Source organism: Aquila chrysaetos, chromosome 4 (assembly GCF_900496995.4).
Source record: "Aquila chrysaetos chrysaetos chromosome 4, bAquChr1.4, whole genome shotgun sequence".
Classification (NCBI taxonomy): Eukaryota; Metazoa; Chordata; class Aves; order Accipitriformes; family Accipitridae; genus Aquila; species Aquila chrysaetos.
In genome coordinates this window covers 23,063,623-23,088,975 of record NC_044007.1, presented here as the reverse complement: position 1 = coordinate 23,088,975, position 25,353 = coordinate 23,063,623, and the positions used below count along the sequence as shown (strand labels likewise).

Below are 25,353 nucleotides of genomic sequence, written 5' to 3'. Positions count from 1 at the left end.
GGTGGGGGGGAAGGTGTTTTTTTAAGATTTGGTTTTATTTCTCATTACCCTACTCTGATTTTGATTGGCATTAAATTAAGTTAATTTTCCCCAAGTCGAGTCTGGTTTGCCCATGACGGTAATTGGTGGGTGATCTCTCCCTGTCCTTATCTCAACGCATGAGCCTTTTGTTATACTTTGTCTCCCCTGTCCAGCTGAGGAGGGGAGTGATAGAGCGGCTTTGGTGGGCACCTGGCATCCAGCCAGGGTCAACCCATCACAGCTACATTCACTCTTATTTGAAGGAAGGAAAAACTGGTCTTTTTTGGCAATGGGCTGGAGCAATTGCTGGTAACTGCTTTTGTGGAAAATGACAATGTAGCATGATCAAAGTGGGCCATATCTTCCCCTAATGTGCAGCTGTCTCCCTCCCTTAGATCAGTGAAGTGAAATCCGCTTATACCAGAGTGAAGCCCAGCAGCTACAAGCAGCATTTCTGGAGGATCCCGAAGAACTGAGCCTGGAGATCTCCTTGGCTCGGCTGAGGGAGAACTGATGGAAACTGTTGAGACTCCTCAAAAATACCTGCCCTCATCAAACTCTGCTCATTTCCCTACTGCCTCTAGTGTCCCTACTCCTCTAACACTGTCCTGCCCAGGGGCCGTGGCTTGGATAGTCCATGCCACCTTGCATCCCACCAGGCACTGCAGCTCCTCAAGCACATACATGTGGAGAAGAAGAAGGTCATTAGTCAAACGAAGCTCAACAAAATAAAAATCACAGCAGAGAGGGGCAGAACAAGCTGAGATGGAGGTGCTGGGGGATGATACGGATGTGCTGCACACAGAGCTGATAACCAGTTCCAGGAGCTGTGCAGTATGACCGAAACCACTTGCACCAAGAGACAACAGTGAAGGGCTTCTCTGAGTGCAGTGTTTTATGCACCCGTGTGACAACTTGTTTAAACAGGAGCCTGTAAGCAATGTGCATATGGCCAAAGAGTCGAGGCAAAAAACATTTTTCCACCCAACTGCCTAATATCAGCCTTGGTTCATAAAAAAAAAATTGCAAACACTCCTCTTTGAAATGCCTAGAAGATCTGAAAATAAGCAGGCAAAAGAAGGCCTGGGGAGCTGAACCCTACTGAAACCACCAACTGGTATTTTTGAAGGCTTCCTGAAAACCTTGTCTGAGGTTCACAACTAGAACTGGGGTGAACCCCAACTGCTGGCTGGAGGACAATTGTGAAGCTGGTGCAAGTAAATAGGTTACAGCAGCCTTCTGTACGGGCAACAATTATGAACAGGGCGGGAGTGCCTGAAAACATTACATTTTCTTGTGTGATTTCCCTTTGAACTGCAGTGCATGGTAAACACTCAAACAGCATTATTCGAATTTTGGTAATATAGAAGTAATGTGTATCTTTTCCTGGGAGGTTCCAAGCTAACAAGATGCCACCATCACCTTACTGCAGATGCTTTTAGCACACCGCTTGGAGCATTGTACATTTGGGCCTTCATAAAGGAATACAACATAACCAACACAAGGATTTCTTTTTGTCCTGATCAATTATTTAAAATGATGTTAAACTAGCACATACCAAGCACATTGCTAGAGCATGCAATGTAAATACTGCCTTTTCAAATATGAAGACAACCAAATGCTCGGGAAAGTTTGCTGTAGCTTGCAAACTCCCTTAGCATGGCCAAAAGAAATAAAGTTACTGCCACCAACATTACATGGGCTTCATGCCTGTGGTTTCTAACAATGCCACCCTTGCAGCGTGGCCAGATGAAAAATTTAATTCAGTCAAGTTGCATAAGAAACTCTGGTCCCGCTCGTAACGCAAGGCAGTTCAATCATGAGTGACAATCAATGACCTGTTAGGACTTGTGATGCCTTGGGGGGCAGGGGGCACAAAATACCTGACTGCCTCTTTGCACAGCTGCTCCATGCACAAGCAGCCACCTCTTTCCCTAGGTCTTGGCCACAGCATGGTAGAGCCATTCCCATCTCTGAAGCTGCAGAGGTGGACAAGTTCAGCCGTTCCTCTGCTGAAGTCCGAGCTGCCATCCAGCTTGAAACACCCAGCTCACGGGGTTTCCTTACCGGCTGCAATATCTAACCCTAAATTGCTGCCATAGGAAGCCTGCGGGTACTGAGCAATCCCCAGACACCGTCTGACCTTGTGCAATGCCCAGTGAGTTCAGAGACACATCACCCCGAAACATGTACAAAGCGCCAAGGTGTCTGCCCAGCACTGCCGTGCCACTGGCTGCTCTCTCCCTCCTCCTTCTGATGCCACGTCTTTCTGCTGAGCAGCAATAGCCCTCGGGAATCAGCATCTCCTGTGCCACCAGTACTCAGAATCTACCCCTGTTTCCAGACCAGTAAGAGGTCCCGGGGCTGGGCTGGTGGTGCTCGTGGCTGCCCGAAACTCATGGGGAGAGGAGGGCAGTCAGGAACTGCTGCAGAAGTGGGGAGGGAGGGGGCAAGGGGAGGCAGGTCTTCTCCTGATGCAGGACAGCACTCCTCCTTATTTTGCTTAAAGGGCTTCTCGAAGCCCTGCTCCGTATGACCTTTCACGTGAGCTGTGAAGAGTGACAGCAGATGCTGGTACCCAAAGAGAGTGGAATTTTAGTGCTGCTCTATTTCATTCTCCCAAAGATTTGCTTTTGGAGGAGGAGGTTGGAGGTGCGGCGCAGCTACCTGAGGGAGGACTTTCTTGCCTGCTCCTCCAAAGCGCTGGAAATCAAATGGAGTGGAGTGTGCCATGAAGCCTCACTTCACTGGAGCTTTTATCTTTTAAAATTAGGTTAGCAAATTTATTGCTACGGTACCTTAATCTCAGAGTGAGTTATCTATACACATGATGGACTGGAATATGAACTAATTCTGTCAATAAAGTGACTGCCTGCATCTCAATTGCCAGATACAAGGAATTCAGTCTTCCATTTGAGATGCTAAGCAGCTGCAGGCTGGTACAGTCCCCTCCCTATGCTTTTGATTCAGATGCTTCCTACATCCAAGTTTTCTCAGCAACAGATGATGCTCTGGGAGGAGAAGGGGAGAAATCTGGCTCCAGGCACCTGGCTGCACACTGTGACTCTGCACTAGCCGGTGCAGTGGCTTGGGGTCTGCAGCTCCCAGGGACGTCTCCAACTGATACCACAAGCTCTGTATGCACTGGGGACCCAGCTGTCTGGCTCTGCTCATCTTCAGCCTGTGTCCTGTACTGACAGAAGAGGCAGAGACCAGCAAAGTGTTCCCTCTGCTGGGTTCAGATCAGCAGGGAGCTTCCTTGGTGGAAGGGATCCTCCCCTGGAAATCCACAGCCAGAGCCCCCCATGTTGCCTGAACAGAGCAAGGGGGCTCGACTGCGTCAGAGCATGTGTGCAGGTACACACTAAATACTTTGAATCTAGAAACAACCTTTACATCCTTCGACAGCAGCTCAGGAGGTGATCATTTTAACATCGAACTCTCCACATTACTTACCTAGAGAAAGCAGGGGGCATCTAACTCCAGACTGAGAAACCTAAATTTAGCTGTCTCCATACAAGCTATGGAAATCTACTCAATACCATCTCTGGAGTCTAGAGAGTGACTGAGCAAACTCCAAATTCATGGGCTGATTTCAGGCAGAAATAGAAATATTGGAGGCTAGTTTCACAAAACTGCTTGAGGAGAACACAGCCTCAGTTTGCTCAACATCCAATGTCAAATTGTATTACATCATTTGTTGTTGTGGAGTTCCTTCATTTTAGCAAAAAGAGCTGGAAAATGCAACCTCATGCCAAATTAAAGCCTTTTCTGCCTGATTGTTCAGCAGACAAATCCTCAAATCAATTATTCTCAGAGCTGCAGCCAGGACAACTGTCCACCAAGTGAGTAAGATGAAGTCTGGAGTGTCACGGGAGTATCTGGTCCTTGGTTTTACAACATCTCAGATGTAGGCATGAGGTGAAGGCTTGTCAGCCAGCCCTCAATATGCAAAGGTGAAAGCTTATTCTTCAGATCAGAGAATGCTCTAATGTTAATAAAAAAAGCTAAATTATAATGCAGGGAGCAGGCTTAACTAGACTGATTTGACATTTCTGAAGGCTTTTTCCTCTTCTTTCTGAAGGAAGAATCATTCAGTTCTCATTTATACATCACATTCAGAAGAACTAGCTGATAACATTGAGAGATATCCAAAACTTGAACTGTTCAAGGGAAGGGGGGGCAAGGACTGCTTTTCCTGTCATCAAAAGGGCAGCCAAATATTCAGTAATTTCTCCTCTCTTGCTTTATTTGAGCCTAAAAGAGAAGTAGCTCTGTTCTTTGGTTTGTGGGATGTCACCACCAACTCCTCCAAAAGTCTCTAAACCCTTTGGCACAAAGAAGAAAAGACGACAGTCAGATCTTTGTGAGGAATCGCAGGGAGATGTTGCGGGAGAAGTCTTGCAGTCTTAATTGAAGAACTAGCAGGAATGTTGTTTTAGGACTACAAGATATTTATAGTTTCACCCATTTTGAATGGAAAGGGTACAAATATAATTTTTGCTATTCCTCTGCAGGCCAAAATCTGAGGAACACAGCCCAGAGCACAAAAGAATTTTCACCCCATTCCAAATTCCCATAAAAAAGTGTCCTAAGCCTGAATAATGAGTTTAGTCATTTGAATCCTGAATTTGGCTTCATAACCCGCTGGGAGACTGAAACAGAGCAAAACACATCTGCTAACACCCTGACTTGAGCACCACAATTGGCAAGTCCTGCTGAAGAGAGATCTCAGGCTGAAGTTGTAGAAATGTTAGAGGTTAGAACTAAAGTTTCTTGGCAGAACTGACCTTATATGGAAACCCCGTAGAAAGTCTGCCTGCACTGGCTTTCAAACCAGCATGTAACCTTTTGTTTCTAATAGATATATAGATGTATATAGAAAGGTTAATTCAAAACCACTTAGGTAAAATCAAATAAATCATTCCTGCTGGGGGATGTCGGGGACAGAGTCAGACAGATGTTTCCTCTTTAAGGATCATGGGTTGAAATGAAAGGGGAAATCTCAGGTGGAGGGTGGTTACAATAGGGTTCTTCAAAGATGAGTCTCAGGATGGATCTTGTTTAGCATTATCATTAATAACCATGATGCATAATCTCAGAGCAGTGCAGTTGCTGATGACACCAAGGTGAGAGGCGCTGTCAGCTGGACAGCCAGGTTACCACACAAGAAGAATGAGATGATTTTAGCACTGGAACAGTGCAATGGGATGAAACTCCTTGTGACAAAGTGCAGTTTCTGAGGGACCAGTAGGAAGAACCGATGCTTTTAACTAGAAATGTTAGGAGCAGGAGGAAGAGCTGAAGATCTTATATAGCCTTAAGATAACTGGAAAACACCAGTATGATGTGACCTGCAGGAGACAAATGATGTTTCCTAATGAACCTGCTGAGACTGATCTGGTGAGTCCGGGCGGGGGGAAGGACCAATGCTATCAACGAAAACACAGCAGGCTGTACAAGCATTTGGAGATACAAGGGCTCACCTGGATTACTGTAGTACGTGGCCAGGAAAGCATGCTCAGGAGAAGGGATTTTTGGCCCGCAGTGGCTGCAGAGCAGGGCTGTGAAGCCAAATAAGGGAATGGAAAGCCTGTGCTCTCAGAGGAGCCCAGAGGCACTCGGCTGTTTAGCCTAGCTAAAGAAAGGCCAAGAGGGGATATGGTTGTAGTCTATAAATACATCAGAGGGGGTAAACACTAGGGAAGGAGAAAAGCTATTTAAACTGAAGGACAATGCTGGCGCAAGAACAAATGGGTATAAACTAGCCATGAATAAATTTTGGCTGGGAATGAGAAGCAAATCTCTAACCACTGGAGCACCAAAGTCTGTGGAACAGCCTTCTCCAAAGATCACAAGACAAATGGGCTAGCTCATGTGAAAACGGAGTTTGAAAAATCCACGAATAGGGTCTATATGACATAGGTACCTGCAGTGGACTGCATGAGTAAGGAGGTCCCTTCCTGTCCTGCCTTCCTCTGGAAGAGAAACGGCATCCTACAAAACAGTGCCCTTATTACAGTGGGCAGAGTCTTTTCTGGCACAGAGGATCACCAAGAGGAGAGCCAAAGGCAGTAACATTAAGTAAACGTGTTTATATCTCTGTCTTCCTCCACAGTATGTAATCTCCTACCACCGCACATCAGTGATGCGCAGCAGCAGGAATGTGAGCAGAGGGTTATACAAGCAGATGAGTGAGTGCCAGGACACAGTAGGCAGGTCAGGAGAGCTGGCCAGCTCTGTCAATTCAAGCATCAGAGAGCACTGGGAGCAGCAATATAATTATTGCAAAAAATTTAATTGAAATTAAGATGTATAAGTAACCTCAAAAAAATTCACAGCTGGATGGGCTTAACCTTGGGGTCAAGAGGATTAGCAGAATATGTTGTCCAAATCTGTGAAATAGTAAGTTTTCCATTTTCTTCGAAAGTGAATCCTGTGCCCAGTTTCTATTCAGTACTGATAGAGCAATTCGCACTTCCTACAAAGTTTTTTCTTCCTTAATGTGATCCCTTTGTCTCCTATAGGGAACACAATAACTTATTAATACCGCATAGCTTTTTCATCTGAAGACCTCTGACCACTTTACAAAGATTACTGGGTGACAGCTGCATTTCAGTGTTGCCTGAACTGATGCACAGGAAGAGGGAGGAAAGGATTTTCTAAAACACCTGTATGGCTTTTCATATCAGCTGGTCCTGTGCTCCCGGACCAGTTGGGGTCAGTTTTCAAGGTTCCTGGATTGACAGGGGCTCACAGGGGGACTGGCACAGGACAGACTCACAGCAGGCACTGCCCGATCCTACCAGGGCACAGAGGCTGTTGGCACTTAAACCTCCTGATGGCCATCCTTCTGCTCCAGCGCCTGCCCAGGACTGTCTCGGTTGTGACGGCGGGGAGGCACCTGGCTCCGTGCTCCCCCCCGCGCCACACCATGAGAGACATGGAGGAACTCCTCCGCTTGTCGCCTTCATGCAGCAGCACCCTGAACGCACGGGGCTGTTCCCACAGCCAGGGTGCACAGGCGCTGCTTCATTGCTCAGGCTTTGCAATCCTGTATCCCTGCGATCCCGATCCCCCATCCCCAGCGTTACATCACGTACCGCTCTGCTGCTGGGCCTCCTTCTTTCCTTGCTAGCCTCAGCACACCCATTCCTTCACAGGGAGAAAAACAACCCTCAGTTATTCATGGCTGGAAAGTACTTCATGTAACAAAATAACATAATATTCACCCTTCAGTTTGTCTTCTCTATGTTTCAAATATTATAAATGACAGTTTTAAGGAGGGGTGCTCCTGCAGTAAGTAACACAGACCCTTTGGATGCTGCAGGGTACAGGAGATGTTTGATTCTGCTGTTTAGCCATCAGGTGCTTATAGGCAAAAATTCAAGAAGGTAACATGTATGAAAGTTGTCAACTGTCCACTTAATGGAGAAGAACACAGATGGAAGGGAGCTGTTGCTCTAGGACACACCCTTGGACTGAGTTTTTTCTTTTCCTTCTCCGAAAATTGTCTGCCCAGGATTTGAAATAGCAATAATGCACAAAACAGTCGTGAATGACACCAAGGCACTTGTAAAACAAAAACTAGCCATGCACGGATCTGCAAGCGGAGAGGACCACCACAGTCCTCTGCTAGCTGATGAGCTTCCAGAGGGCAGCACCAAGCGCAGTGAAACTGGTTCGAGATGAGACAGGGAGATCAACAGCCCATTGTCTGAACCCTCTGCCCACTTTTGGCTATCATCTCATGAGTTTCCTCAGGGCAGGAAAAAGTAGTTGAGAACAGATACCACAATACCTAACAAATTCATCTGATGCCAATTTCTCCTGGGGGCTGTGTAATATAGTTAACCACTGTTCCCATTAGAAACACCAAACCTAATTATTTTACGTAACTGCATTAGATGGAGAAGGTGCATGTTGCTGATAGTTCCTTAGTGGGAACATAGTGTAGATCTTCCTTTTGTCCACTTATAATTAAAGTGATCTTCTTTGTATATTAGATTCAGTGGCTTATAATGAAATGCAATAAAGATTCCTGGAGTAAATCACATTTTTCTTAATATGTTTAAACAATTTTATGGAGTTTTTTATTGATTGGAGGAGGAGCAGTTTCCGGAATAATGTGCTTAAACAGACATGACAAACCATCCAATTACCCAGCACTTCTCAAGGCTAATGCCTGAAGTAACGAGCATATCACACAACGGTGCCGCTTCCATTTGTGCCAGATGCCTGAGAGGCAGCAATCATAAACCTCTGCAATGGGTGGGGTTGGGGATTTCAGCAATGACTGGGAGAAAAGCCTGTCACTGTATTGTCTGCATGGACAAATATAGCACGCTGTGAAATCTTGATCAAAATTACCCACCATCAGAATTAGGTAACAAACTTTAAGTAGTAAGGAATAGGGAGTTATGTCCAGCTGAGCAGTGGCAATTTGGACAACACTGATTCATTCTTCAGTGGAAAGATTGAAGCAAAACGCAAAATATGACACAGATCAAGGAATGCAAACACTGATGAAACACGCAGACGGTTGAATAGACTTTTATTACCAGATGAAACAACTGTGCTTTAAAACAGGATTACATTTTGGTTAAAAAATGAACAAAGTCAAGGAATTAATTGTACATTAGAGCCAGGTGCTTAGTGGAACTAGAAATTTAAGAAAGTTTTTGCTTTTATCTGATGACGCTTGGAAGAAACACTTGTGTTCAGTTTTGTGAAAGAAATATTTCCTGTTGTTGAGCTTTCCTTTAGAAAGACACATTTCTGTTTCATTAGCGAGAGCAGTTGTGTAGCTATAAATGCATGGCAGGCTGCACAGGACAGATCTTTAATTATACCTATCCTTCCGTGAGTTCACAGGGAGACAATTGCTCAAGGCTAATAAGGATTAAAACATATTCAATGACTATCAAAAAATGGCTTAATGCTAGTCTTCCTAAATCCCCTGTATTATTTGGAGCAATATGAGCACAGCAACTTCTGTTTGCAAGTGAAAGGGGAAAACTTTCATACCCACACCCTGTTTTACTAAAAGCTGGGGTCCTGCCTTACTATATCCCACTGTTCAAAAGATCCCAGCCAATATCGTTGTGCTCTGCAGGGCTTTGATGTAAAGCTGCAAATAATATCAAAGCGTTCCATGCGATGGCTTCCATGAAAGGACCTGCCAAGTCATCATAGTCGGGGTCACCTTCGTCTGACTGGGATGGCCACTGACATTAAGTGATTTGCCTGGGGTTACAATTGAGTCTGTGGAGGGGTTTAAATGAGGACCCCAGCCTAAAGAGTCCCAGCGTGACAGATTTTGCCCTCTGCCAAGTGACATAGCCTGCCTCTGCTGGGCATCTGATAAATGAGCTGCACTTCCAGCACACAGCAAGGTGGAAGGCATGTCCTGTCCCACCAGCCTCACAGCCAGCGATGTCCCCAGGGACAGGAGTCTGCTGCACCAGAACAGAGGCACGGGCAGCTGGATGTGACTGGGAAATCCAGGGAAAGTGGAAAACACTCCATGTCTAACAGAGGAAGTAATAAAAACAATCAAACCTGCTTGAAAAGCTGCAGGCAAGGAGATAGGTAAATGCTCCCCTGGCTCTCTCAAACCCCACTGACATTATGCTCCAAGGCCAAAAACATAAAGGTTGAATTCAACAAAACCAGAAGCACTGGGAGAAAACTGCATTCAGAAATCTCCTTTGTTTTTTACCTTTTTCAACCCTGAAGTTTTACAAAGAGAGCACCTGGACATCAGTTCCCTCTTGCAGAGCGAAATACGAAATACGTGGCAGCGCTGCATGGCAGACGCAGTGCTGCGCACGGGGCTGTGGCAGCCGGGGAGTTGCGGTGGCATTATGCAGTGCACAGTGCTTGCTTCAGGGAAGGGGGGCTTTAAAAAACAAGTATTAGGCACAACACAGCATTAGGAAAGTGGATCATGTTGGTCTCCCATCGAGAAGGTTAATACAGGTGATAACAATTTACTCATTCCGGAGAAATTGCAGAGCAGAAGGAGTGTAGTACTCGATATTCACCTCTGCAATTTTCACATCTTTAAAGTAAACGGATTGTAAAGTAGAAAAGGATTAAAATACAACCAGGCAGAATGAAGCATGTGTACCAAGGAATGACGTGAAATCAGCATCAAACCCACACACGGGGGGAAAGAAACCTCTGTACGGAGTCAGGTGATCAGTGTATGTGATAACGTCCCTCTGTACAGACAGCTGAGTAAAGAGCCTATTTCTCTATAGACCAAAGGTTTTTCTTTATCCCTCCTTCTAGCCACGTTCCTCACATCCTTCACTTTGGTCCTATTAAAAACCCACTGCTTTGTTTGACAGACTGGAGCTGCCAGCCTTTTTGTCATGCTCCAGCGGGCTGGTTTCCTGCTGGTGGCCGTGGTGAGAGCTTGCAGCTCACGAGCTCTCCCCAGTCCTGGGCTTCAGTAAAAACACTTTTCTATTTTTAAGGTTCTTCTCATCAAGTATTCCCACCCAGTTATGCATGATGACATTTACCACATCACTTGTGACTACAAAGCAAATGCATCTGGGTGCATTCCCCAGCATGGGGGCCAACTGGCACAGAAGTTCCCTCATCTGTGCTACTGAACTTTGCACCCTCCTGAAGAGTGACCGTGTGCTATCTTCCCCATGGGATGGGCCCAGTGGCACAGGCTAAGTCCCAGACTGGGCTTTGGCACCAGGCTGGGAGGATATGAATTGGCTGGGAGCAGAACTGCAATAGGGACCACTCTGGACAGAGAACAGTTTCAATAACAGAGCTCTGGTGCTGGGGATGCTCCCTATTTTATGCGGTATGGACACAGCCAGCATCTGCAGTACAAACACATCTCAGGAAACTGGATAGCTTGTCACCTACTTGAATATTAATGCTAAAATAAGAAATGTCAAGGCTTGAGGGAAGCAAGTTCTTACCTACTGGGAAATGGGTATTGAGAGGGGGTTATGAACTAGACCCAAGGTCCAAATCATCTGGGACACACTCTGCAAGTGGCCTTGGGCTCTGTGATGGGCCTGCTGGGGCTCTGAAGGGGTTTCAGGGCACTTGCAGACCAAGGAGCTGGACTGGCACGCCAAGGAGGGCCAAATGCACCGCTGGTGAGCACATGAGGAACAATGCCAGCGAGAAGGGCCGGGGGAGGTGGGAATGGTGGAGTGGGCAGCGGCAGCCCCAGCTGGGGAGGAGGGTGCTGGGAGACAGTGTCTGCCGGGTGCTGGTGCTCTCTGGTGATACAAGCGGGCAGGGGCTGGGGCATCTCCATCGCAGCTCTGCACCCAGGCTTCTGCCTGATACTGGCAGCGCTCTGCTGACAGCGACACAGATCCCAGAGCCTTGCTCCCACGCTGCCTATATGTGGGTCCTGCTCTCCACTGCAATGGACACTGCTCTTCACGTACGTGTCAGTGGCACCCCGAATGCCAGCACCAGTGGGGCTCAGCCCTTGTATCCCCAAATACCAACCTTGGCAGGCTTGACCCTTGCACCGTGTGGGCTCAGCCTCTGCCCACCATAAGCAAGCCCGTTGCTGGGGTTATTCCAGACCCCAGACCAGAGAGAGGGCTGTGGCAGGGCTAGTCCAGCTCCCCAGCACCCTGTATTTAGCAGCAGCATCTGTCCAAGCGGCGCGTGACTCATCTGGGTCTGGCCAGCTCCTCGCGCGGTGCCTTTCACTATGACTCTGGGGATTTCCACGGAGGGGTGGATGCTGCTGGCTCTGGTGGTGCAGAGCTGGGGGTTCCTGTGTGCCGAAGCCCCCGCACGCAGCGGGGGGCAGCTCCTCTCCATCCCCCCGCCAGGGCCACGGGAGGGCTGGCTGGTGTCCAGCAAGGGCAGCGAGGATGGGATGCTCCTCTCCTCCCACTCAGCACTTGGGTGACTGGCCAGCCACAACGAAGGTGAAGTGCTGGCATGTGGTAACAGCAAGCTGCTGCCACGAGCGTTTAATTTTTAATTCCTCTCAGGGTTTCTTTTCCACCGTCCTCCCCCGCACCCACAAAGGACGGCTGCCGGCACCCGTTCTGGAGCTTGCGGTGTTTGGCTGTGTGCCTGACTGTGAGGGATGAGAGAGGGTGTCCTCAGCCAACCCTGGTGGGTGCTGCCAGGGAGCCCCTCCGGAGCAGCTGCTTTCCCGGGTCAGCATTCAAGGTCGGGACACCCGAGGGACCCCAAGGGCTGGGGCTGCATCCCGGCTGAGTGGGATCTGCCTGCGTCACTGTTCCAGGGGCCAGGCTCCCTCGGGCTTATTTTCCCAGAGGCTTCCCCTCCCTCTCCTTTAAAGGAGCATCCTCCAGCAAGAGACGCTTCTGGTCAAGTTGTGTTACGAAGACGCTGGACGGCAGAAGCACGCCGCCGGCCAGGGCACCTTTCCACCCTGCTGGCCGTGAGCATGTCCCCCGTGTAGCTGGAAGCCATGCGGACGTGTTCAGGCTTCCCCTTTGAAAGAAGGATAACAAACGTTTCTCTGCAAGGCCAGCTGCAAGCTGTGCAAACCCAAAGCTTGCCCCCGAGAAGCACCACTGAGGACCATCAGGAAGGAATTGCGAGGCTCTCCGCTGAGGAAGCAAAATTGCCTGTAACACTGGGAATTGCCACCTGCCTGGTAGTCTGCCATTAGCATCCAAGGGCAGCTCGGAGCCGCCTCGGCGCAGACACAGAAGTGCGTGCAGCTGTCCGGCTCGGGCTGCGGATCCCCTTCTCTCCCTGCTCAAGCCATTCCTCTGCTTAAAAATGTTATTTCGGGAAAGAAATGAATAATGGGAGCAGCACTGGAAAAGCACGGGGAATTCAGCAAACAAAAGAAAAGCTGCTGTTTTCAAAAATGCCTCAACCTGGTAACTGTGGCTTTTTTAACCCTTTCTCTCCCAGCTGCTTCTTCACCGACCTGCCCGGAGCGCCATCCGCAAGCAGGGTGGGAGCTGTGCGCAGGAAAGATGTGTTTTACTAAAGGCTCTAGGTATGGGAGCAACACCACAGTAAACTAATAACTGACACACGGTGAACTAATAGCGAAATACACTTCAATTTTTAATCAGACACTTTGAATTAAGTGAGGTGGGGGTTTCCACAAGGCTCCCAGTGTATAATGAAAAGAGCAAAAGTCAGGCAAGCACTCACCCTACTAGCGCTTCTGTCACCTTTTGTTATCTCTGAAAGAATTACACTTTTCTAATGGGGGCATCACAAGCATTATGATGGGGGGGGGGGTGTGCCTAACCCTGCACAGCAGCTCACTGCCTGTGGTTCCCAGAGAAAAGGCCATCAATGCTGCAAGAAAAGAAACTGAATCTGCCAAGGCTGCAGATCCAGGTAAACATTATAAACTTAACAAATTCACCAAGACCCCCACGGAGCTGACATGGAGCATGTTATACTGCTGTTTCATCAGCTCTCATTTATCCTTGCTGCTCGTGTGACCAGGTCTGCAAGGTCTCTTTGCAGCCCCGCTCAGCACTGGCATGGCTCTCCTGCCTGCGGCACCCTGTGCCAAGGGAAGGCACAGGTGACATCTGGGCCCCCACTACGGGCAGCTGCGCAGCTCCTCCTGACAAAAGCGACCGGCTGCCTTCCTTCGTGGGCTACAACCTAGCAGAAGAGAGGCAAAATAGGAAACAAATGTGGCGGATCCTCTGCCCTGATGATGCTGGAGGAAGAATGGCTAAGGTCTGAGCCTGTGTTTTCAGTTCCTAAAGCGACACTGCTCTGCCCGAGCACTGCTGTGCATGTCGTCTGGGACTCCCATGGATGCGCAGAGCCAGAGGCAGGGACGAGGGCTGCCCTCTCACAGGCAATCTCATTTCTGAATTGTCAGAAAAAAGTTCATTTTGTTTCAGGAAAAAGACTCCAAACACTGCTCCCTGGATTTTCTCTTCCAGGAGAAGTATGAGAAAATAAAAATCTGGGTTTTTGTTCAGAAAGAGAAGAGTTCCTCTTTCCACTGCCCCTGACCTTCCCAGGTCCCAGCACTTCTGCCTTTCACTGAGCTCTGCTTCTCAGCTTTTACCTTAGCAGGGACAAGGGGGACTTCCTTGGCGGGAGTCACTCAGCTCCTTCATCAGGCTCTGAGAGACGAGATAAAGCAAAATGTAGATAATCTTTTGGCAGAAGTGCCCACTACCCAGTGGCTCTACAGTAACTTGGTGACCAGATAGTCCCACACAGACTTCAGAGCTGCAAGTGGTTTAATATCATGTGCCGTCAAACATTACATGCCTTGCAACTCACGCTGGGGATTTTGAGTAAGGAAACCCTCCAATGCGGCAAGGAAGAACTGCAAATTCTGATAACGTTCTCAACTGTTAGCAGTAAAGTAATTGAAAGTGAAGGGTGAAGTGAAATAATTGAAAGTGAAATCTGCGTTCTGTGTCAAATCAGCTATAATGTTCAAGCAGGAGGAGACCGTGGTTAGACTGAAAGATGTATCCTTGGCCAGCCGTAATTTTGCACTCTTCTTGTTCACATCAGCCTGTGAAATAAGTTTACAAAAATACAGGCTACCCTTCAGATGAGACTGTTTTAGTAGGGTCAGAAAGACTTTACGTGAAAAACCTCACACAAGATAAACAGCTATGAATAGGACACTTGACAGACAGGTCCAGAGGACAACAGACAGTGTTTCTGCTGAGATATAATTGCTCTAATTGGACCTGGGCTTGCTAAAATGGTAAAGTTAAAGAGGACTCTGCAATCATGCTGCCATTCTGCACAAAAGAATAGTGTTGTGATGGGAAGCATATAGCAGTTGTGGAAATAATCAACGGCTTTGTGCTCGCTTCCCCCTGCTATCTTTGATTTGCCATTAGGAACATGCACACAACATGAACAGAATATTTTCTCTAAAGTTAAAGGTTCTCGAGGATGAATTGCTTCATGGCTGAAGTCTCTTTGAGTATTATTCAGTTGAAGTTAGACACTTCAAATGAGCTGAATCCATTGTGTTTTTGCAGTCCTGGAGGAGACGCGGAAAAGCCGTGCAAGGCATAATCAGGGAATCTGCCTGCTCTAGGATCGAGGGAATTTGGTGAGGAAAGAAGCTAACTTTGACCTTCTCCAGCTTTAACTTGTCTTCTTTGGAGCACAAGCCTGTAAACTACCTGATCTGCTCATCTAATAAAACCTCCATACACGTAATCTTGGGTCTCTCCAAAACCCGATCTCTTCTATAGTATGAGAACAAGCATGAAGCTCTTAAAGGCGAAATCTTTGTCCTCCAGTAGCAAGTACCAGTGCAAGGGTTGACTGTGCAGTGTTTCTCCAGCCCTATTTTGAACTCAGCATCCAGTAGAGAGAGCAGCCCTTTCTGCCACTGTTACATCAGACAGCAGCGCAATGACAGCGCATCACTATGATCGTAGGAAGCATTTCGCTTTCCGGACTCTCTCAGACAGCTCCGTTTCACACGAGGGCTGGCTGGCACGTACCACAGATGCCCAGGGACGCTGGGCAATGCTACGAGAGGTCCCTGCTGGGGCAAACGCAGCAGTGCAGGAACAGTGACAGCAGAACAGCCAAGAAAGGGCAAGCCTGCCCCTGGCCTCATCCCGCTACCACCGGGTCACTTAGTCCTGCCCAGGGCTCTCCTTCCCCCACGTGTCCCATCCCACCCGGTCCATCGTGCCCCTGCGGCGGGCCAGCCTGGCTGTGGCCCGCTCCCGAGGCCCCGTGCTCTCAACAGTGGAATTCAGCACACTGCTAAGAGGCTTTGTGACAAATGTGGCAGGTATAAACCTGTCTCAAAGCCTTTCAACCCCAGTGTGCACCTGCTTCCTTGCACAAAGCCAGCTGAAACACTGTGTCCTGCCCCTCTGGAGTTGCTAAGTAAATGCTGGCTGGGGCTAAACCATGACATCCATAAAGAGCCAGCCTGTCTTATCACACCCTCCCTAACAAAAACGCCTTCTCAGGTCATTGGCAGCAACACTCTGCAGCTCCTCTCCTTTGCTCACATTGCAAATACCAGACCCAGACTGCAGGACGTGCATCACCCAGAATGCGAGCGACAGGGCAGACGTCCTCCCCTGCGCCCAGGCAAAGTGCCGGGGCTGGGTGTAGGTGCGTGCAGGAAGGTGGCCCTGGGCAGGCACAGGAAAATGGTTTTGTTCCTCAGAGCACACTGGGAGTGACAGTGTCCCTGAGTCACTAGGAACCATGTCACCAGCCAGCCCGTTTATCCATGCAGTCCTGGGTTCACAGGTCCACACTTCTTTTCCTGCCCTGTCCTGACATTTCCCCTGCAGGAGCACTGGGACTGTCTCTCAGCAGGACTGTGAGAGGTGTATGGGGACATCAAAGCATCAAACATGCCCCACACTCAGCATCTGCCTCCTCCCAGTGCTGGCTTGGCTTTGTGCATCACAGGCTTTGCCCCACATATGGGCCTGTCCAATGCCCCAACAAGGTGGTGGGAAAAATTGGCCATGGATGATCCTCTCCAACGAAGGGTGTGTCTTAGACAAAACTGTACGGTATTTATCAAGACAAGCCCAACTAAAAAGAGAAGATGTGTTCGTTTCCAGCTAATATATCTACGATAAGCCAAAGATCATATCAAGAATAGTAAAAAAAAGTAAGGATTAACATCAGTGAGATTTATGCAGCTAAAACTTTGCACAACACTGCGAACAAATACAGCAAAAAGTCTTGAATTGCAAAAGAAGAGAAACAGAGCTAAACTGAGACCCATCCTCTGCTCTCTCCCATGAGAGGAGGCATTGCTGGGAATTCTGGGTGCTGGGCAAATTAAAACCAGCATTTCAGTCCAAACTACAAGCTTTTTGGCTTTTCTGTGTGTAAATCAGATCCTTACATTATCTCAGTGTCATTTTGTGGCTGAAAGCAATTCAGCAACTATCAGCACAGCCAGACTGAAATTCAGCAGAACAGGATCTGAGCACTTCAGCTCTTAATGATTAGATGTTTCTGTAGAAATGAATCTTGCAAAAAAATGAAGTTCGGCAGAAAGTTGACAGCATGTGGAGACCGCAGAAGGGAGAGGAACTTTACAACTCGGCCCGCACATTTTCCACCTATAGGATTTCAACATTTGCTAAAGTTGTAGTGAGGGCAGCTTCTTCACAGTGCTCCCTCTGGGAAATATCACATTCAGCAATTCCTGAATTACAGTTTCTAATTATATTTTTATACTGTAATGCTGTCTGAAATGCAAATTTGATGACAGAATAATTCGATCCATGTAAAATAATTACAAAATTACTGTTTCTCAAACCTCAACTCATACTCCCTGCTATTTAAGAAGATAAATTTAACAGCAGCAAAAGTACAGCCAAAACATAGTCTATTTTTTTAACTGTTATCTGACTATAACTGTCTGCATAGATTTTGGCTCACCATGGAAGATTATTTCTAAAATATGACTACCAAAAACATTCCAGAGTTAGGATTTTTGTTGCTTTAGCTTGGAAGCAACAATCAGGTCATCTTTTATTTTGCATTCAGAGTACCATATGCATGGCATCTGCGTTTAATTGGAAAAGCAATTGTTGCTTAAAATGCCAAATCTCTACTGCAGCTCAGTTATCATTTAAAACAGTTGTTGCTAGTGTTGATGCAGGACATTAAATTAGCACAACGTAATGATTTTTAGCAGGGTGGAAACCAACTTCTGCAATATGTAATTTAAGAGCTCGAAACTCCATACTGCTACATCAGTTCCCACTGTCTGACAGTTGCCCCCCCCGCCCCGGTACGGGGGATTTTATTCCCCTCTGAATTATTGCCTTGAGTAGTGGCTCGGACCTTTAAAAAGACAGCAGAAATCTCATTCTGTCTGAAAAATGCAAGAAGGAGTCAGTGCTCTGCGTTGCAAGGGGTTTTTAGGTTTTATTATGCTTCTAGCCTAAATTTAGATTGTCATTGCCCATCAACTCAACCAGATCAAGGTAAAGCACACTAAAGGCTTGAGTGTGTTATTATTACTAGGCTAGAGGCATCAACAGCTCACGTCTGTTTTTAATTTCTTTGGCTGTATCCAGTTGTGTGAGAAGTGACTCAAAGAGATCTCAGTCCTGTTTTCAGCCAAAGTCTCTCCCAAGGTGAAGTGGTCCAATTCCTCAGGAATTGCTGGTCTGCTCGCCCTTCTCCATGGACAAGGAGACTGTCAGAAAAGATAATCTCCTCCTTGCGTGCATGCAAGGGGGTGACATTTGCAAATGACATGAAGGTTGATGGGAGGTATGAGGGTCAATCTGGTCTTCCCAGGAGAAGGTGGAGTGTCACCAAGTCTGTGTGCATCTCATTTTTTTTTCTCTTTATGTCAGAGAGTTTCAAGTCTACGTAAGTTGGCAGTCTCACAGTTGCAGCGTTGGGCAGAAGATGAGGGATGGGCTGCAGCCACCTTCCCCCATCTTGGCGGTAGGAAGGAACCTACAGGCTGTTTGTTCTTTTCTCATGGTGGGTGAAACCATGGCAGGGCAGAGGCAGCGGGATGCTTATCATTACATTGCCTGGCAATTTCACACGCTCCCAAGGTAAAATCCAAGTGTTTGTTGAAAGGGTTTGGTACAGAGTTACCAGCAAAAACGAGAGAATGAAATCACCGAGCAGAGGCACGCAGCCCCGGGACGACCCTCACACACCGTCCTCTGCCCTTGCCCTGAGGAGGGACCTGTGCCATTTTCTCCAGTTGCAGACACTCGCACTGCCTGCGAGCTGCCTGCCTGACTGCATCTCGGCCATCCCCACCTCCAGGGCTCAGAGGAGCCTGGGCCGATGGGGTGCCCAAAGACCCCAAAGACTCAACGAGAGGGGACAGAACTGGTCACTCAGCCAGGCAGGACACATCCCTGTGCAACCTCGGAGGCACTCACCAGCTTCCCCAGTAACGATGCCTCTCAGACCTCCTGCCACAACATGGCCGGGACCCTTCTGGTAAAACGTGAAGCAGTTTATTGTCCTCCTCTCTCAGGTCAAGTTAGTGCCTTTTGAAGACTTCCTCAGTATTGCTAAAGCAAGATATGTCCCTTCCAGCTGGAGACGAGGAACCTATTTTTAAAATATTTCTAATGAATAGCTCTTGAGCAAAAGTTGCATCAATTATTTTTCCCCTTGCAGGTGTTTTCAAGGCATCAAATGCTACATGACACTGTATTCAAGCCTAAGTGTATGAGGTGAAGCCCGAGCACCATTGCCACACTGACGACTCAAGTCAAACCTGGCAGGTGACTGCATCTATACATGGAGCCAAATCCTCCAGACGTGAAGGTGAATGACTCTTCTGGAATGGCAGGTGCTGCTCAACTCGAATACGTCCCCGCACTCCATGCCCCAGTCCCTCACCAGACTTGCGCCACCGGTGTAAGCTGGTGAACAAGCAGACTTCAGAGGGCGGTGGGTCGCGTCGACCGCCTCCCCCTGCCCTCCCCTCCTACCCCGCTGCCCAGACTGCGGGGGGACTCACAGGCGGGTGGGGGGGCAGGGACCGCCGTCGGCTGAAACACGGCTCCCCACGCCAGCTGGGGAGCAGCTGTGCCCAGCTCAGCCCGGGCGCATCGCCCGGGCGAGGACGCCGAGAGCCCCGCTCCCCGTGGGGAGGCTGTGCACGGGATGCTAGCACCTCCGCACTGAAGCTGCGAGGCTCCTGTAAACCTCGGTTAAACTCACCTGCGAGGAGCCCGTCAAGATTCCTCATGCACTGATGCATTGGCATGAGGTGGAAAATTTAATAAAGAAAATTTAAAATATTTCAGCCCCCCGAAACACTGATATTTTAGGCACAAGAGTTAAATTGGAGGGAACAGATGAGAGAACGCCAAGTGAAATGGTTTAGAGGTTTCAGATACATTTATCCTTGTTGCTCTGTTAAGAATGCCAAATGCAGTGAAATCTAGAGCATTAAGCCATAACTTTCCTTACAGAAGTGCTTTCAGTTTTAATCTCTGCCTTGGCTCCCTTTCTGAAACAGTTACTTTTGCTGCATTTGGTAACATTAGAATAATTTTTATAGAATTTTTTATCTTTTATTGCTCTGTGTCTTAAATTGTTTTGTAGCACCATGATTGTTTCAGAGTGGCAGCTGCTTTAGAAAATCATTACCGTTATCAATAAACCCTTTGAACTTTGGGAGGAAGGGAGCAGGACTATATAATTAGAGAAGATAAGAACGATCTAGCATGCTTTTCCAGGAAACAATGTACACGATGCTTTAGCTGTAATCTGTTCTTAAAATGAATCTATATGTTCCCACACAAACAAACTCAGTCTGTGGCACTAAACTTCAGGAGCCCCGGGATCTCCTTCCCCACAACAGCCCCCTCGGAGTAAGTGCAATACAGAAACAAACCCAAACTCCCTCTTCTTTTTACAAAAAGAACCCAGTAGCATTTCATTTTTCAATTACTGTGGTGCTGTTCATGCTGCAGTTCTTTTTTTAGCTATTCTAACCGTTCTCAACCCACAACAGACAAAAAAAAAAAAAGCAAGAAACAAGCTCTGTGTGTGCATGTGAGAAAAAGGGTAAAAGCCTGTGTTACAGCAACGTTGCTCTCTTTGCATATTTCAGATAATTTTTCAGGAAGCTCTTGATCCGTTCCTCTGTAAACACTGTACGGTCAAGAGTGCTGCGTGCCCCAGGAGAGGGACAGAAAGCCCGGGGAGCGTGCGGGCTGCGGGGACTCTCTGTGAACAAAGATGATTTAAAGACTCGAACTTTGGGAGTTGTTGGATTTCAAGCTGCTCCTAGCTGCATCGGCTACTGGCTTCCCCTTCACTCAACACACTGGTGCAAACCCGCCTGAATTGGGCAGCATTAAAAATCTACAAGTTCCAACAAAGGTATAAAGCTGTAGAGATGCCCAAATCAACACAATACCTAAACATAATTTCTTTTAACTCCCGAATGCATTAGCCCAGGATTACTCATGTTCATTTATATTCCTAAAGTGTCAAACGAGAACAATATCATTTTATTCTCCTTTCATGGATCATTAATCTAAATTTAACTCCTCTTTGCAGTCTGCACACAGAATTAGTAACTGGAAGCTGCTTTGCATTTATCTGATAGTGCCGGGCTTGTTCATCAAGGCAAACTTCCAGCCAAAACAAACAAGTGAAAAAAATATCAGTCACGATAAGCTGCCTTCTATTCTATTTCTTTTTTTTAAAGGCAAAAAAAAAAAAAAATACCTGACGAGAACATAAAGCAAATGGTTACCTCACACTGCAGAAATGCAAGTTTTTAATAGTCCATGCTCTGGCAGCCCCTGAGAAACGGCAGCGGCAGCGGCGGCGGCGGCGGGGATAAATCCAGCATCCAGTAGGTTCTCACAAGGCTTTGGCTGCGCGGCCGAAACCGCAGGCTCTGCCTCCAGCTGACGTCAAGGCGGCTGTCACATGGCCAGGCGCAAGCCCAGGGAGCACTGGTTGTCCTGGCAACCCCAGCACTGCTCCGAAATTATTTCAATAGGTCATCTGTCATACTGCGCGCACATTGGAACCATCACGGGCGCACGGACAACCCAAACACCAAGGGCTCGCTGGAGCGGGCTGTGCCGGGGGCTTGGTCCCGTCGCCGACGCCCTCTTAACCCTGTCCCTGTAAGAAAATGTGCCTCCCTCTTCCTCTTCCTCCTGCACCCCCAGCCTCCGGCAGAAAAAAAACCCTTATACGCCTGGTTTGCCCAAGCAAAGGGGCGAAAGCGCTGCCCTCCGCGTGTATTGGGGCACCTTGACGATGCGCAGCCGGGCGCTGCACCGGCTGGCTAAAATTAGGGTCTTTCAAAATGACACACAGCTGAGGTTTTATTCATAGCCACAGAGATGCGCGTTTGGTCGTCAGCATCTCTGCCCAGATTTGGGGCGAGGCAGTGAGGGTCCCTGCCAAAGCGAAGCGGGGAGGCAGCCGTGTGGGGCTGCGGGCCGGCCCCTGGAGGTGTCTGGCCAGCTCGGCCTCGCGTCCCTGAGCCTCGGCCACCGGTCCCTCCTGCTCGCCTGCCCGTCATGCTTCTCCTGCTGCTCCCGGCAAAACGTCCCGGGAAGGGGGACGAAGCAGTGTCTGCCTCCGCCTGGCTCCGACTCACCTCCGCAGCGTTATCCTGCAGGCAGAGACACAACGCCAGTGTCTCAGATTTCCTTGTAACTCTAGCTAAAATCCAGTCCTTCCCCCAAATTTCCTTTTTTTCTCTCTGCACATTGCCTTACCAGAGCCCCGCAGAAGGGGCAGGACGTGGGAGAGGCCGGGAGGAGGGAGGGACTTTCACCTGCAAGAAGCAGGGAGAAAAGGCAAAGTGTCAGCAACAAGAAAATACTCCTGTGCTCATCTGAGTCAGTGATGGATACTGACCGGTGCCCGGGACACGAAATACCAGGAACCAACCACAATAGACGGCTCTGGTGAAAGTGGAAGCAGATGTAAAGCCGCGTGGGATCTGCAAACGCGAACACTGGGGCATCCTCAGCTCAAGTTGGCTTTGGCCCCTTTGCAACAGGCGAAAGAGAAAATATCAAAAATGAAAAGACAACCTGCGATGGGGCATAGAGGGGTGCTGGGGCGGGCTTCCCCCATCCAAGGCGGAGGGAGGATGGTGGGGACATGGGACTGGTGGGGGGACCACTGAGCCCATCGCCCTCCTCTGCATCCCTCTCCCAAGTGCGAAAGCAGCAGGTGCTTGGGATATTTAGCTCAACATCAACAACATACAGCGCTGGTTTATGTAGCATTTAGTGAGACACACGTCTCTTTCTCAAGCACAGTTTATAAACCACCTTTCCAGCACCGGTGCTGTGCTGGGGCTTCCTGGGGCAGTTCATATTACGGGGCAAAGCCCTCCGGGATCATGAGCTGCCCCCCCCGGGCCTCGGTGCAAAGCAGTGAAAAGGGCTCAAAGAGTTATTACAATAGAATAAGGCAGCCCCCACTATCTAAAATTCATGCCTTAAAAAGAAAATATTCAAAATTAGCTGGGAAACCTGTGACCGTTTAACAGAACAATAATAATGCAATGAATTTTAAAAACCCCACTGATGACTACATGTGTTACATATAATCACACATATTAATCCAGTATAGAAGGCTGAAACTTCATGTCAACACCCACCAATAAAATTGTGCCATAACATACAGATGTATTTTTTCACTTAATGGCAATGTTTGTACAATACAACAGAAAGTTTGGGATTGCAATTTAAAAAGATATCCCACAACACTGTGTAGTGCATTACTTTCTATTAGTCTATCAAAAACATGTGCACCTGGGGGAGATTTTAATATTTTTGGTTCTTTTAAAGGCGCTTTCAGAAAAGCGGACAATACAACACATGCATTTTAATGGTCACAAAACATTTCAACAGGCATTTTGCTGATGCCCTGAAGGGTTGGCGGAGGCAGCTGGGCAGGATTCCCCCGGAGCTCCCCGCAGCAGCTGCCCAGGGACCTCCGCCTGCTCTGCTCCTACGTAAGTCCAGTCCTCCATACCTACAGACACATGGGTGTGCAGAGAACCTCTGTCCTCCAGCATAAAAATAACCCTTTTGCTCTCCTTTATGGGGTGTTTCTGCTGCAGGGCAAGAGCCCGCAGGAGTTTTTAAACCATGCACAGTGGTTATAAGGCTGCACTAATTATATGTTGTGAAGGTTGTAATTTTCAGCCCTTTGAAAGATGTTAAGTGAAAAAAAAAAATTACCAATGCTCTTAAAAACATATGATAATGGCAGCCTAAAATGTGCTGTTCCCAGTTCCCAGGGCTCGGCAGAAGTCCCGCTGCACCTCCCCGCTGATGGTGGCTGGGGATGGCTCGTCCACAGGGAGATTTTCTGAATTTCTGACTGAAATGCCTACTTGTCCCCAGCACTTGCTGTAACCCACAAAGCTTTCCAGGGCTAGGGGCAAGGCAGACCTTACCCCACGCAGGCGGACACAGAAATGAAAGCAACAGCATCCGTTCCTCGGAGAGCCAAAGAATCCTGCTAAATTTGGTAGAAAAGCCTATATTCCCTGAATTAGCTTAACGTTTCCACGATAAAACCCCCAACGTCAAACCAGTCTCTTCTGTAGTGTCAATCAACCAAGTGAGCGCAAAGCAATGAGACACAGGCACTGACTGGAAAAACACATAAAAGATATTTAAAGGCTGAAGCCTGCTGAGAAATAAATGCGCTGCATCCACCTGGGACCACGTTACAAAGACTCACACTCCTCCTCCTGCTATGGGGATGCGATGCCTCGTGGGGAAGGGTCTCTATCCTGCATTTGGGACCTCTTCCCTCTCTCCCACCCTTCCACGTCTGGGGCCCATGGTGGGCACTGCCAGAGGACATGAGTTGGCTCCCTCACTCTTAGCATGATGGACAGTCTGCCAGAGCTTCACTGACTGCAGTAATATGTGTTATATATACCATAATATACACACAGATATCTCTAATACTTAAACCGACCTATAACATACATGTATCGGGACCTATGTAATAACTTACACAAATACAGTGCTACAAGGTGGAACACAATCCAGCTTTTCCTCCCGTACTTCTTTTGGCTCTGCAGAGCTAACAATAGATAACATTTGTTTTCCCATAAAATGGAAGACACGCAGGGAGCAGAAACTCTATATGGGTTGATCTTTGAACCCACAAAAGACTAGATCTTCCCTGGTGTCAATCCCTGCTCTCAGAAAGGAGCCACATCCATGTAAGCAGCTGAGAATCTACTCTTGGCTTTCCTTTTACCAAAACAACACTTAGAAAAGTGCTTCATCTTGAAATCTTCCCTCAAACATCCATGAATTTTACTGCTTTTAAAAATAAAAGGAAGAAAAAAAGCAAGTAGGCATGATTTTTATGTTTTTTATATATATATGTGTATATATATATATTAAAAAAACAAACCACATGTGTTTTGCTGGCCTCTGCAGCTTGCTGTTTGAAAGAGTGGCTAATGCTAATGTTTCCATTGGCATCAGTTACACAGATATAAAAGAGACAGAAACAGGGCTCAGCAAAATGTTGTCATGTTGACTTTTGCTCTTGTAGAAAAACAGGCTGGAAAAAAACCCACAGGAAAAGACATTTTAGTTCTGATACAGCTGACATGGCACTACCAGCACAGGGGGGGTTGAAATAAAAAAAAGAAGGGAAAGTGGTTCAGCCCACCCCGTTCACTGATGGTGGCCCAGTGAAAGAATTATTGTTTGAGTCAAATCAGGTGGAAGACAGTTTCCCAGGAATGCAGCACTGTAAGAAAATCCTACGCTCTGAATATATCTGTCATGGCTCTTTAGTGCCACTAATTCTAGCTCCCAGGGAGAGTGAATGACTCCCCTTTCAGAAGCAATAATCTTGGGTTCCCCTACA

At 47.7% G+C, this 25,353-nt stretch overlaps 1 protein-coding gene across 3 annotated transcripts in view; it reads right to left on the bottom strand.

Annotated features, from left to right (window-relative positions):
- Positions 1–21,388, bottom strand: part of NCALD (neurocalcin delta) — a 61,498-nt gene extending 40,110 nt beyond the window's left edge. The window contains exon 1 of one of the 3 annotated variants that reach the window (XM_030011410.1): positions 21,224–21,388. The gene's annotated coding sequence lies outside the window, so the exon portion shown is untranslated. Of the gene's footprint in view, positions 1–3,002; positions 3,040–21,195 lie in introns of those variants that run through there. The other 2 variants (XM_030011413.2, XM_030011412.1) reach the window with 2 other exon arrangements.
- Positions 21,389–25,353: the final 3,965 nt, after the last annotated feature.